Genomic DNA, 8552 nt, shown 5'->3' with positions numbered 1-8552 from the left:
AGAACCAAGAGGAAACACTCACTAAATCCATGGAAGAGCAGTTGCCTAATGTTGGAAATCTTGAAACTGAAAAACCACCCCAAGTTTCAGTTGTTGATCAAACAGAAGAACAATCCCATGATTCTCCAATAGCAGTTACCACAGATAACCCTGTTATTCTAGAATAAAGTGTTTCTGATGCTCAGAAGCGACCTTCTTCATCTCAAGGTCAAGAAGAGACAGTTGATCGCACTATGATAATTTTCACTCCACCAAAACAAGTGCCACATCAGGAAGATATAGGAGTCATGTCTCCTGAAATCTCAAATTCAGAAGCATTGTTCGAAGAAATCAACACCATCAAGACAAATATGAATCAAATAATGGATGCCATCAAATCCATTCAGTCAACCCAATACTATCATTCTGTAAAGCTGAATGGATCCGAAGATTTTGTTTTTGCAAAGCTGGAGAATATTCAAGAAGTTGTAACTGAACTCTCAGTTACCATAGAACACAAGCCGAACAAAGCCACAACTGCTGCTATTTTCGTTGCTCAAGATGTAATCAACCAATAAGTTGAAAGACTAGAAACATCTGTTGCAAACAAAATAGACTCACTGCAAACCTCAGTTCTTACTGCCATCTCCAGTATTTCAGCCGATGTCGGCATCTTATCTACTGAAGTTCGACAATTATCTCTCCACATGGATCAGTTTGACAAAAAGGGGGAAGTTTAGTATGACTCAAAAAAAGCATTGAAGAGCAGTTAGCAGCAGAAAAAGCATTGAAGAGCAGTTAGCAGTTTAACAGTTTATTTTGAGACAGTTTTTGTTAAGAAGCAGTTTATAAGAGTTCAATCCTTCAGTTAATATATGCTTAGTTTTGTCAAACACCAAAAAAAGGGAAATTGTTGGAAACCAAATTTCGGAGTTTGACAAACTGAAGAAACTAAATGAATTATGAGACAACTGAATATTTAACAACTGAAACCAGCTGAACAAATGAAGAAAACTGATCAGTTGGAAACCGATCAGTTAATATACTCAGCCGCATAAGTTTCAGTCAAAACATATCTCAACTGAATGCTTCTCGGGAAAAAACATTCAACCGACAAAAGGACATAGTAAACAACAAATGAATATGGAAATCCGTACCTCAATCATTACAGCATAGAACAACATATTTCGGCTACTGCAATTAAGACGCCGTATGACAATCAATAAAGAGAACATTGCCCAACAAATGATGAAGTGGCATTCAACGGATACTAGAATTCAAATGCATATCAAAGTTACCGTTGAAAGAGAAGTATAAATATGACTGAAGAACAGCAGAAGAAAAAGAGACGATCATTCAATCTTAATCTTGCTGTTACTCTGTCAAAATCTTAGTTCACTTTCATTTGAATTACTCGTAGCAATCAAGGCTACAATCTGAGCTTATTAGCACTCTCTAAAAGCTGTTAGATTCAACTGTGCTAATATCAGTTACGTATTGAGAATATTGTGTAGAACTAAGAGTTTCAGTTTTGACATTTGTAAGTCCAAACTGAAGTGGGTCTGTACAAGTGTTGTACTTGATCAAAGTCTTTTAGTGAATATCCTATCCTTGTGATAGAAGGGGTGACGTAGGAGTAATTAAATTCTCCGAACATCCAGAAACAACTCTTGCATATTTCTTTCAGTTTCGTATTCTATCTTTCAGTCAGTTACTTTCCGCAACTACTCTAGTTTAACTGATTGTTATTGACCAACAAGATTCCGAGATTCAGTTTGTCGCTAAAATGAACTCAAATATTGTTAAAGAACAATTTTAAGTGTAAGTGTTTATTCAACCCCCTTCTAAACACTCTTGTTACGACAACCGATCCTATCATAAACACTACCCCATTCCCCAAAGCACACAAGGACTCTTCCTCCCCTCAAACAACAAGGCACCACTACAACAAAAATGCTAAAAGACAACGGATTTTATCTGTTGTTGTAGGTCATTTAAAACTGTTGTAACTGACAGTGTTGTTGGAAGTGCGTTCTACGACAACGGTTTTAAACAGTTGTCGTAGCTATCATATTGCGACAATTTTTCAAAAATCGTCAAGTGACAGTATATATTTTAGCGACGGGTTTTGATTAAGACGTCGCTTATTAGCGATGGTTTATCTAAAACAAGATATATCGTCGCTAAAATTAGCGACGGTTTTTGACAAAGCCTCGCTAATTAGCAACGATTTAGACATAATCCGTCGCTAAAATTTTCAGTAAAAATAAAAAAAAAATACATTTATAATTAAATAAATCTACCAAAAAAACTTACAATCTGACTAAACTAACAATATTCATGATCTTAACTAACAATTAGAAATGTACTAAGAATTGAAGCAAAAAAGCGTATCGTAAATCGAAACTAAAATGTCTAAGAGAGAAAAATTTATTGTAAATATGAAGCGGTATGGAGGAAATTGGACCGAAAACGAGATATTTATAGACAATTTGCGACAGTCTTTGGTAAAATTGTCGCTATTAAAATCATTGTCGTTTGTCCAAAAAACACGCTAATCCACAACGGGTTTAACAAAAACAGTTGTCTTTTGTCCAAAAAACACGCTAATCCATAACGATTTTTGTTTAAACCGTTGTTAAAAGTAAAAATACAACGGTTTTCCAATAAAGCTATTGTCTTTTGAGTGTTGTTGAAGGCATATTTTCTTGTAGTGAACACACAATATTTTTCAAGGGAAAGCATCGGCTCTTGCAAGAAAAGTCCAGTCAAGGTCGTTCGTCGTCGTTCTTCACATCTCAACGAATTTTTCCTGTGTGAAATAGGCAAAGGCATGCCATAATTCGTTCTTTTATCATTCTATCACACCATAATATGTGTTTATTTATTGGTTGCATGAAAAAAATGATTTTCTTTATGGAACTTTCGTTTTTACGCATAGACACATGAAAAGTATGAATTTTTGCCCCAAAACTTGTTATATACTTGCATGAAGGGGCTGCCATGAATAAGGATCATATAAGGACGTCTTTACACAAATTTAAGGGTCCTAGGATGCACTGTTTTGAAGCAGCAGGAAGCTAGAACAAGCTGGAACAATTATCGCATGATTTGAGGAAAGGGTTCAGTTCTGAGGGTTACCACGTATTGCACGGCCAGGGCTTGACCCGGGGCTGGGGCTTGAGGTTGTTGGGTGTGTGGAAGAGTCCTAGCATGGCTCGACGGCTAGAGAAGAGCCCATGCATGATGGGACTCTTCCCAAGCCTACCCGAGAGATCAGCAGGTTAAGGGAGGGCCCGCAGATGGGGCCATGGGCCAGCCTAGGTCTATAGGGTCCTGAGGGGTTTCACGAGGGGCTGGGCTCGGTTGTGGCTCGAGGGCAAGGGTCCTAGCTTGGTTTCAAAGAATCTTAGGGGTGTAGAGCATCTCGGTCGCAGCTTATGTCTTGTGCAGGTGCCTTCGGCACGGGCTAGGGTCGAGTCCTAGGGGTCCAGTGGGTACATTAGGGTCCATAAAGGATGTGGAAAGAGGTTGGCTTGGGGTGGCTCAAGCATGGCTCGAACAATTTGCATGATGGCTCGAGGGTTTGGTTTAGGGTTCGAGTTAGGGGTTTAAATAGCTAAAGGGTTCGAACGTGGTTCATTGGGGGTCGAATCATGGTTCACGAGAGTAATTTAAATATAAAAAGTCAATGTTTAAAATTTGAGAATTTTATAATAAAGTTTGAAATTAATTCAGGATTAAAGCGCATTACGAATTAATAATTACGAAATAAATGAAAATCCTTCAATTTAAGCTAGATAAAATATCAAAAAATTTATTTAAGCTTAAATAATTATTTGGGATGGTCTAGTGTCAACGAAAGTAAGAAAAACTAAAAATCGAGAAATTTTACGTCCAGGGGTAAAACGATCTTTTTACACCTGAAAAATAGTAAACGTCATAACAATGCCCTGAATGCTGTAAAATATGAAAATATGCTTATTTTGAATGTTTATGAAATTTTTATAATAAAACGATAACTCTAAAATAAATGTTGCATGATTGGTTTAAAAGAAAAATGATTATTTTATGCATGAATTTTATAAAATGATGAAAATATGAAATGTTGAAGGAAGTGAAGTAATTGTGACTAATACGATGATATTCAAGGCCTAGGCTCAGTTGACGGGTGAAAGTGTCGTCGATGTCCCCGCCGCCCAATACTGTGGTAATACGTAAATAAATCCATCGACTTTCAGCTAATAATACGAAAGTCACAATTAACGATTTGAATTCAAAGAAAGGAAAACGTATACGTATATGATGAAAATGAATATGTTTATGATGGTATGGAAAATGTTTACGTTTATGCATGTTTATGAAATGTTATTTTCAGTAAAATTATTTTCACTGTTGTGTGTGATTGTATACATATTATTTGTTATCAAGATTATGGTTTGTTGAGTCATTAGACTCGCTAGGTTTGATGGATGCAGGTGAGCATGATATTGATGTTAGTGGATGTCTTGATAGTTGATCTTACTGGACAGAAGGTGCACATAACCCGAGTACCAGCGCTAGTTTTTCCACATTTATGATTTAAAGTTTATCTTAAAGATTTTTATGACTTTTATTATGCTATTGAGTTGTTTTGAGAGGTTGTTAGATTTAGCTTTATTTTGAGATATTGCTAAGTTAGGATTGGCATCGTTTGACGATTTTATATTTTGAACTATTTCCTTTGGATTTTCAAATATGGTTGGATGTTTTGTTTTAAAATAGTGAGTATATATATATGTATCGGCCGAATCTAGTAGGATATGAAAAAAAAATTCTAGTACTTTTAAGAAAAACGAGTAGTGGACGTTTCACTACAGGTAATTGGCTATAGAGAAAGTGAGAGATTTTTAGAGTACTTGCCCAGTGAGCCAACTTGTGGCTTGGAATTTATTGAGTTTAATGTAAAAAAAATTATTTTAATAATTTTTATAGTTTTTGTAACGCCCCAGATTTGACGACTGTCCTCACTGTACAAAGACGAGTCTTTCCAGCGTGCTTATGTCCTCACTCACACGCATCCTAGGAAACTTCCCAGGAGGTCACTCATCCCAAATTTGTCCCAAGTCAAGCACGCTTAACTTTGGATTTCTTATGTGATGAGTTACCGAAAAGAAGATGCACCTTCGTGATATGAGTAGTACCAATCAAATCTTTTAAGCCCTCTTCAACTGTACAGTCCATTATGTAATGTACATGGGTTGTTCCCGATTGGGCTTAATTCCCCTCACGGTTATCCCATTATCCATTACTCATAGAACTTCTCCAGCCCAGACACTGGAGTTTTTACCTCCCCAGGATTAGAAACTGAGGAGGTAAAAACTCCAGTGCCTGGGCTGGAGAAGTTTTATGAGTAATGGGTAATGGGATAATCGTGAGGGGACTTACTTAAGCCCAATCGGAGAACAGCCCATGTGCATTACAAAAAAAGGTGTCTTTTTTTTTTGTAACGATCATGGGCCATTAGGCTGAACCACAAAGGCCTCGGCCCATACCCACGCACCACTACTGGTCATGGGTCGTTAGAATGGTCCAGCATGGGCCGAGCTCACAGAATATCCCACTCCTGGAAAGTGGCTTCTTTCGCCTTCCCCAACACTTGAACCCAGGACCTCCAGGATAAGTACATAGATTCCTAAGTGTTGGTAAGCGTGCTTGACTTGGGGCAATATTGGGATGGGTGACCTCCTAGGAAGTTTCCTAGGATGCGTGTGAGTGAGGACATAAGCACGCTGGAAAGACTCGTCTTGGTACAGTGAGGACAGTCGTCAAATCTGGGGCGTTACAAGTGGTATCATAGCCGACCTCTCCGAGTACGGTGTGGTTCGGGGACGAACCAAGCGGAAGCTGGTGGGCATGTGAGACCCAGGGCCGAAGAGGGCGGGGGGTGATCGCCGGTGCCATGAGGTGGCACGGACAATGAGCGGCTCCTGGCAGGATTCTAGGTGAAGGGAACATGAATGAACCGTTCTTACACCGGAAGGAGAGGGATTCCGAGAATGTTCAATGTAATGGACTGTACAGTTGAAGAGGGCTTAAAAGATTCGATTGGTACTACTCATATCACGAATGTGCATCTTCTTTTCGGTAGCTCATCACATAAGAACTCCAAAGTTAAGCGTGCTTGACTTGGGGCAATTTTGGGATGGTGAACTCCTAGGAAGTTTCCTAGGATGCGTGTGAGTGAGGACATAAGCACGCTGGAAAGACTCGTCTTTGTACAGTGAGGACAGTCGTCAAATCTGGGGCGTTACAGTTTTATTCAATTATGACATTACTTTATCGTATATTTATGCAAGCTACATAGATAAAGTCCTTGATTATATAAAAGATACTATGATGTCTGCATCTCAACATAAGATCATAAAACTCGTTAGGAAATGTATCATATATTCCAAATAGGTTGCTAGTCGAATCAGCCACCTAAAATTAGGATAAAAGTTTTTTGAGATTGAGACTAACATATGTGATGTAAACGTCATATTTCATTGATAAGGACATATAGATGTCCATTATTACGTATGGATGATCATTTGATGATTCACTGAACAATCCTGATCTATCGAAGTGCTTATCATTTATGCAGTGGAATAGTCCGCGGTTATGGTTGTACACCATTAATCCTTCGAACGTCGAAACAATTTTTTAAAATTTTCGCTGCACCTTAGGTGCTAAAAAACGATACTCTAACAACAATAACAACGTCCATTGCTGCAAGAACATCACTCTCCAAACACGTTGCTAGGAAAACCTTATAAATGGCAATATGTGCATGAGACGCAACTCTAGCAGAGGTACCATGCGATATTTCCGAACATATTTGCACCCATCAAGAAATTCCCAACGGTGGTGTTCGCTGTATGCGTGCCATGTCCATTACCATCGCCAATGGTCAAAAATGGGAAATTTTAGACTATTTTATTATGATTTTACAATATCATCATTTAAGTTTTTAACCCTTACTTCTTCTTGTTCTTGTCACGTTTTTTTAAGGTCGATTTACCCAAAAAAAATAAAAATTAGAAAAAGACTATAAAAAATACTTGATCAAGGTTATAGTTTGCAACTGAACATTAGGATCAAAATTTGAGAAGCTAAGGCCAAGAAGAATTTAAGCCCACAAAATTTCACAAGAAAAACTCAATAATTATTCCAGGCCATTTTTAATTAACCTTGCAGTTGGGCAATAAGTTTTGCAGACCAGATTGTAGAGATTGAGAAGATCGTGAGAGAAGTTGTGGGTAGCGGTATAAAGTGGAAAAACTCCCCAGAATTTGAAACAAAAAGAAGAATTGACAGACAAAAAACACACAACACATCACCCAACAATGTTCCAGTAGAAAATATGCAAATTTTAATCAATCTAGTTCAATAATTTTCTCATATTCCTACTCTAGTTTCTCACATTTCTTAACAACTTTTATTCCTCTTGATCGTTTAACCACTATAATCATGTCTAGGAATTCATTTATTTTTTCAAAATCAGCATCATTTTTCATTTACATTTTTTGTTTTAGACGAGTTTATCATATTAAAAAAAATAAAACTTACAATCAAATTTGGAATCCACATCGTTTGAATAGGTAGAAGTCATATTTTTACGTTTTTACACAAATTGGTACACTTATACCTGACACGCCCGCAATCTACAAAATTTTGCGCAAACAGTTATGTATCTAATACTCTGTAAAAGATCTAACTGTGATGGTCTTGTAATGCGATTATGGTTGATCAAGCTCCAAATAAATCATGGGATCCGCTAGAGTTGTCAGAAGGATCTATAACGAGGGGACGCAGCAAGAAGTTTAAAGAATCACTTCACTGACTCATGGTGAGCTACCAAAAAGGGTCTACAAACATAAAGTCCCAATTAGAAGGGTTTGGAGAACATAGTAACAATGTTGGAGGTCATTGCAACATCATTCAAGTGCTAACTGATCAAGAGGATAGTAGCGGGTCCAAATCTCGCGCGACACACAAAAATTGCACCGAATATAGAAAGAGCCGCACACCAGTGCCAGAACTTGCGCACATGTTGAACAAATTAACAAATTATTTTGGGAACTTGATTATTGATATCTTTTTGTTTTGTAAAGATATATGTACGAAATTTTGAACATTATCAATACATTATTGTGTTTATACAAAAGTTTTTGTGAGTTTTCTCTCAAACATTTTAAAAAACGTTGCTTTGTTCAAACAAAATCAAATTTATCAAAGATTTAATCTTTGTGGCGTTTGTCGATTATTTTCACACGGATTATCAAAGACAAGTTCTTTGAAGGTTCGTCTGAATTTCAATTGTTTCGTACCGTGAATATTTGTTGCTAAGTTCTTCGTAACTTAGATGTGAATATTACAAATCTTTGTTTGTTTCAAAACTTCGGGACAACCCAATGTTCTTTATTTCATCTGATCAAAAACAAGACTCCGTTTTTTAGCGCGTTTACTTTTCGTTATCGAAGAATCGTATCAGCTTCTTGTTACACACCAATGAATTAAACTTGCACTTCCCCGTCCACTTAGCTGGCGGT

The sequence above is a fragment of the Primulina eburnea genome, chromosome 15 (assembly GCF_022965805.1).
Source record: "Primulina eburnea isolate SZY01 chromosome 15, ASM2296580v1, whole genome shotgun sequence".
In the NCBI taxonomy this organism is placed as follows: Eukaryota; Viridiplantae; Streptophyta; class Magnoliopsida; order Lamiales; family Gesneriaceae; genus Primulina; species Primulina eburnea.
The sequence above is the reverse complement of the archived record's forward strand: the minus strand, read 5'-3'. Positions refer to the sequence as shown.